Consider the following 7,133-nt stretch of genomic DNA (forward strand, 5'->3'; position numbering starts at 1 on the left):
ATGTTCTATTTTAACATTAGGTTTTGAGAGTTCTAGGCAGATTTTAGACTTCAGTCATTCTTCAGGTATAGGATTTGCAAATATTTTATCCTTGACTATGGGTACCCTTCATCATCATTATATTCATCATCATCATCTACATCATCATCACTGTTAGTACAACTATTATTATTTTTGTACATGTACATATCCTCTTGGGGTTTGAACTCAGGGTCCTTGAGATTTCTTGCAATTTGTTAACAATTTACCATTTGACTCATGCCAAACTTCTGCCTTTTTGCCATTAATCAGAGGTACAATTCTCAGGGACTTCATTTTGTGGGCTGCCTTCAAATAGCAATACTCAAATCACAGCCTCCCAAGTAGCTAGGATGAGATACATGAGCCCCTTACTCCCAACTTCTATTCACTACTTGCATATGAGCTTTCACAGACTAAACTATTTTACACTTTTATTGTTTTCTACTACATCAAGTTTTCTTTTCCTATAATTTTAATGCCAAATTTAAGAATTCTTCATTTCAAAAATTGTCAAGACATCTTTCTGTGCTTTACATTTACATCACTATTTTTGTTTTATATGCCACGTTTTAATCCTGATTGAAGTTAATATTTGAATAAATTATGTTTAAATCAATGTTCACTTTTTAATTCTCCCCAATACTCTCTACCCTATCACCACTTATTAAGGAGAATGTCATTCCCCAAATGTTTGTTTTACACTCATTAAATTTACCTTGATAATATGTGTGTGGCTCTAATCTGGTGCCCTACAGACCCATTGAGTTGTATAATCTTTCCTCTACAATTCGTATAACAATTTTACACTGAGTGTTAATATTGTACAGAGATATATATTCCAGTTGGTTTTTCTTTGTCAATGAGTCAAAAAGTGCTGATCAAGTGTTTTCAAAAATTGTCATAAAATTATAAATAAAACTGTGAAACTGGGTACTGGTGGTTCATGCTTATAATCCTAGCTGCATAGGAGGCTGAGATCTGAAAATTACTGTTCAAAGTCAGCTGGAACGGGAATGTGTGTGTGAATCTGATCTCCAATTAACCACCAGAAAACCAGAAATGACACAGTTGCTCAATGGATAGAGGCCTCACTTTAAGCTGAAGAGCTGAGGGACAGTGCCCAGGCCAGATTTCAAGCCCCATGAATGACCAAAAATAGCGGTATGGGGGACAATTAATATCTTTGTTCAATTATATCCTCCAATCCACAAAAACTATATGTCTCCATTTATTTAGATTTTTGCTTTTACATTCAGCATTGTATAATTTTCAATGACAGTGGGTGAATAGCACTGAAATACATTTTGATGATGTGTGAAGCTAGCACAAAGATATTCTAAGAAAACAGTTGAAAATTAAGGGGCAATGGTAATGGAGAAAGACAGAAAAGTTTAATAAGGCCCTTGATCAATATGTGAGTGTAAAATATTTCAGTAAGATTACTTCTTACAAATAATATACACCAACTAATAAATATCTTCCAAAGGCAAGTATGACATAAAGGATATAAACAGATGTTGTGTTGAAATGAAAGAAAGATAGATGAGAAAACGTAGCAATTGTGTAAATTAAGAAATTTCTTCAATATTTTGAGGGCTCATGGCTCACTGGATTAAAAGTCTGTTGGTATCTAAGATAATACTTAAATGTTAGATATGAGCCTATCTTTAGACTGCTTAAATCTATTGTTTTTGAGTCAGTATTCTTTTTGCTGTTGTTGTTTACATGGATTTACTTTGGAAACACTAATATTACATGGGATAAATGTGTAAAATAAAGTACATTATCTAATTATATGAGGTTTTAAAATTGCCCCATCTGTAGAGGTAGAATATGAAATAATTGCTGCTCAAGTGGAAGGTAAGTTGAAATTATGACAGGAAATGACTACTAATAAATATTGGAGTATTTTGAGAGGGTAGTGATGATAAAATGTTCTAGAACTGAGGGTGATATTCATAGTCCAAATCTTTAACTTTCTAAGAATTGTACTTTATTGAAGAAATACAGATTACATTTGCTTTAACCTTAGGAAAAATTTTAGATTAGTAGTGGGTGAATCTGAGTGATAATTTAGAATTTAATATCACACAATTCTCAAAGGTATAGTTTTAGTATGTTGATGAATAAGACTCTCAATAAAATATTATGTGATATATCCTCTGAGTGACTACATATGACATTGTGAATCAGTGAATATTCTACAAAATTATGTAAATTGTGGGATGAAATAGAATTGAGAGGGATGAGAGATAATGATCATCAAGATGCAGTATATTGGGCTGGGAATGTGGCTTAATGTAGACTTAGTGGTATTGTTTTATATGCATGTGTATACTTGTGTAATACCCTCAATGGGCATGTCAATATGTTATTACATGTTATTGTAAAAGGTTTTGCTATGTATATTCCTGTACATGTGTCTCATGGGACATATGTTGAAATATATTTTGTATATAAAGTTATGATTCAAAATGTTGTATCATAGCAGCAACTTTATGTGTAATATCTAAAAGATTGCCTCTATGTTTAACAAACTGACAATATCACTTTAAGTGCCAAGAACCAATGTATAAGGATTCCAATTTCTACATAGTGGTTGTGCAGTGCTCTCTTATTGTTTCTTTTTCCACTAATCACTATATGTATGCAATGTCTAGGTATGTTATGACCTTTCAATATGTTCTTTGGTTGTTTGTATATTAGTATAGAGATACTTATTTGGATTTTTTGCTATATGTTACTTCCCCAGCCCTCGGCCCCTCTATAGAAGATTGGTAAGGGTCCGGGTCTTGCAGATTCCTCTTGCAGGTCCCATAGGGCACCTTACCTCCCCCCAATAAGGGGAGTAGGGTGTGGGCCCAGGACTCTCAAGGGCACCCAAGTCATAGGGGGTAACATTCACCCTCGTTTTGACTTCTACTGTACATGTCTTGCTGCGTTCTTGGTGGAATTTGATCCATTCCTTTTCTTTCATACTTCCCAAGTCCTCCTTTACTCCTTCTAGGCCTAATGCTGCCTTCTCCTCCTTCTTCTGTGAAATAAAATTACCCATACTAAGGGTTTCACTTACCTTGAGAGAGCGTTTAGCTTCAGCCAGTAACTTTTCCTTTCAAGCCCCACGTTGGGAGCCAGATGTTGGGACTTTGTCTGTCCCACGAAAGACAGATGGGGTCCAAGGAAAGGTTAGTGCGGCCGCTTGCCTGTTCCCCAGCCTCCCTTAGCCCAAGAGACAATCAGACACAGCAGGAATTCAAGTCAAGCAAGGACTCGTTTATTAACACAGATCAAGCCCTTTCTAAAGCAAAAGACTGCGTGGGAGGGGAGGAAATGGAAACAACCAATCACTGTAAAGGTCACACCTTATCATGCGCTTAAGCTTCCACAAGCTGTTTACACACTGAACTTAAACAAATCAGGCTCTCCCACTCAACTTCCCCTCAGGGCAATGTTTGATGCCTGTGTGCCCACACTGTCCTCATAAGTCTTGTGTCGTGCCCTTTATGAACGCATAATCTGTTTTAAACCTTATAACATTTCAGTTATGATATGTGATATCAGAAATCCACTGTGACATCATGACCATTGTGACATCATACTGACAGACATCATGAACACTGTGATATCATAATCCTCCTAGGACTTTAACAAATTTGCAAGGACACCTGCCTTTGTAGATAACACAATACATTCTTGAACTCATATTCTCTGTGATTTCATGACAAATGAGACCCTTTATGCCATTTGGATATCACCAACCAATTGTGACATCATAGACCTACTGTGACCCATTACCTGTATGGCATCACCAACTAATTATGACATGAAAACTTTTGTGATATCACAATGTGACATGATGTTCATGACATCGGTCAGTGTGATGTCACAGTTGTCATGATGTCAGTGGATTTCTGGTATTTCATGTTACATGAAATATGAGGTTGAAAAATGAGGGCAGAAAGGTCTAAGATATCACAATGTTAACATAACACAAAAGTTATGAGGACAGATTTTAGTGATATCACATTGTGTTAGTGATATCACAATGGCACTGTGATATCGCAATGTAATTATGACTTCAAAATGGTTATGTAGGTTATGTAGGCACAAAAATGTGTTTCTGATATCAACTCTCATGTCACATTTGAAATACAATGAAATCACAGAATAAGCATTCACAATGTGTCTATGATATCACAATGAGAATTATTGTCATAATGGGATTATGTCATTGAGTTTGGTGATATCACAACGAGTTGATGCTCTCATAATGAAAATGTGATGTGACACTGTGGAGGGTGTCACAAACACTTTTTGATGTTATAAAGGCATGCCTGATCTCAACTGTCAGTTAACAAGGGTATGGGTACACAAGGGGACTGTACTGTTGAAAAGGGCATGGGTTTTTCAAAGGAGCTAAGAGGTCATAATAGATTTGAGATGTCACAATGGAATCATGATGTCACAATGACAATGTTGTCACAATGGGTTTGTGATGTTGTGCTGATGATGATGTCAAAATGGGTTTGTGATGTCACAACGCGTTTGTAATATCAAAATCAAATGTCCAATTTCAATAACTACTAGTTCACAAGGAGGATACTGTAATAATCAGCAGGGCCCCAATAATCTATAGGGTCCCATAATCAGCCAGGCACCATCTCCTGGGCAGCTGGAAAGGACAAAGTATGCCACCAAAGAAGGTGGGGCATTCTGTGGGAGGGACTGGTGCATTAATCAACAGGTGTTTAGCTGTTAAGTGATTGGGCTGTAGGCAGTTTGGTATGTGACAGTTGAAAGCTGTTAGGCAGTTGGAGTAGAGAAGTGTTACAGACTTTATATAAGCTACATGATCAGAGAAATTGAAGGAAAGAGAAAAAAGGAAAAGTCCTGGAAGGAAGGAAGTGGTGTGATAGCAGAAGGGGAAAGAACCTTGGAGGAGAGGAAGTTGAGGGGGGGCAGTAGGTGAAGGATGGCAACTGACGAGGCAGGCAAAGCCGTTCAGACATGTGGAGAGTGGAGAGGCCTGAAGAGAAGAAGGAACTGGTAGAAGGGAAAAATGGAAAGACATCGAAGGATGTATAGTTCTGTAGCCAAGGAGAGACAAAGGGAAAGGGGAAAAAGGCTTGCCCTCCCCTTTGTTTGGAGCTTTGGCTATCATAATTTTGGGGGTTGGTGGTTTGGAGAACATTTATTATGTTAAATGTGTCTCGATGGATTCTCTTGAACTACAGAGTTCCTAATTTTCAGAAACCCCATCGAGATAATCCATTTGGATAGCATCAGGCCTTGTCCCAAGGGAAAAATCTTCATAGGTGAAAGTGTCAACCCTCAGCATTAAGAGTCTACCTTGAGTCTTTGTCTCCAGAGGACCAACATTGACAAAAGTCATTTAGGTTCCTTTAGCGGTGTGTCTAAGAAAACTTCCCAGCCTGTTTTGGAGACCCCCTCTGGAGGTCATTTGCCGCTTCTGGGAACTCCTTGAGAGGTCATGTAGGGCTTCCTTGGGAAGCAATCTGGAACCTCATCAAGAGTACATCTGCGACTTCCTTGAGAAGCCATCTGAAACCTACCATGGAAGTCGTCTGGGGCCTTCTCCAGGGGCCATCTTGGACTTTCTCCAGAGGTCATCTGGGGCTTCCTCGGGAGGCAACCCGAGAACTCTTCAAAAATAGGCTTTAGGACTTCCTTAAGAGGCAATCTAGGACCACCTCCTGAGGTCATCTGGAACTTCTTTGAGAGGTCAGCTTGGGTTACCTTGATGACAAATGTATAACCGTCTTCAGACATCATCTGGGACTTCCTTGAGAAGCCATATAAGAACTTCTCTGGAGGTCATGTGTGTCTTTCTCAAGAGGGTTATCTGGACCTTCCTCTGGGGTTCACATATAGCTCTTTGAGTGGCCATCTGGGAGCTATTGGAGAGGTAATCTCAGCCTCATTGAGAGGACAACTTGGACCGCCTTTGGAGGTCATCTGACACTTCCTTGGGGAGCTATTTGGAACCTCCATGAGAGATTATCTAGGGCCTCCTAGGGACGACATATGTAACATTTTCCAGGGGTCATCTGTGGCCTCCTCAAGAGGCAATCTGGGACATTCTCTCTGTCATCTGGGACCTCTTGTCGTCGTCAACATTGAGACGGATAGGACATGTAAGTTAAGCGTCTGTGCCTATTGGTCTGTTTGCTGATAGTTTTACCTGTGTCCTGTATGCATCTCTGTTTACTCCTTTCCTCAGGATTGGAGAACAAGGCCATATCCAAGTTGCCATATCCAAAAAATATTCTCCCCCAGGGTTATAGAGGCCCTCAGAGGAAGATGCATTGATGTACTCTCTCCTATTCTTTGCCATCAGCACCTGTCATGTTAAGTCCTCCTATACCAAAAGTGGTTACTTTTATCAGCCTGAGGTGGTACAATGTGGTATGTTACCATTATTACCCTTGAAAGAGGAACATGGAGGAGATGGGGGGGCAGGACCCCATTTGAATATATGGTCCCTTTACAACTAGTGACCTGTATAACTTGAAACAGCAAACTCCATCCTTTTCAGAAAAAAAAAAGGGACTCATTATTTCATTAGAGACAGTAATTTTCACACACAAGCACATCCGGAATGAGTGTCAGCAAATTTAACAGGTGCTTTTCACCTGGTAGAAAAGGGAATGAATCCTGTTGGTGATTTGAAAGTAGTACTTGGACCAGACAGTAGCCCAAATATTGAACCAAACTACTTGGAACAAGTCTTTCCCCAGACTTAGCCAAGCTGAGAGTAACAGTGATCGAGGTAGGGAAGTGCTTACCTATTATTGCTAGGTTTGATTAGCAGGGATACCGCAGTGGCTAGAAAGCCAAGTCATCAAACTAAGGTGAGTGAGATGGGACAGTTCCCCAGTGAGTACCCTAATGCTTTTCTGGAACTTCTCCCAGAAGACTATAGGAGATATAGGCCTATAGATCTTGAAGCCCTGGAGAATCAAAGAGCCCTAAATATGGCCTTTATTAGCCAGTCAGCCCCAGATATTAGAAGAAAGCTTCAAAAGTTAGAAAGTTTTGAGAGAAAGGTGTATTCTAAGTTGGAAGTGGTTACCCAGTAGGTGTTTGAAAAC

This window comes from Dipodomys merriami, unplaced genomic scaffold (assembly GCF_024711535.1).
Source record: "Dipodomys merriami isolate MVZ:Mamm:240054 unplaced genomic scaffold, mDipMer1.0.p SCAF_268, whole genome shotgun sequence".
NCBI lineage: Eukaryota > Metazoa > Chordata > Mammalia > Rodentia > Heteromyidae > Dipodomys > Dipodomys merriami.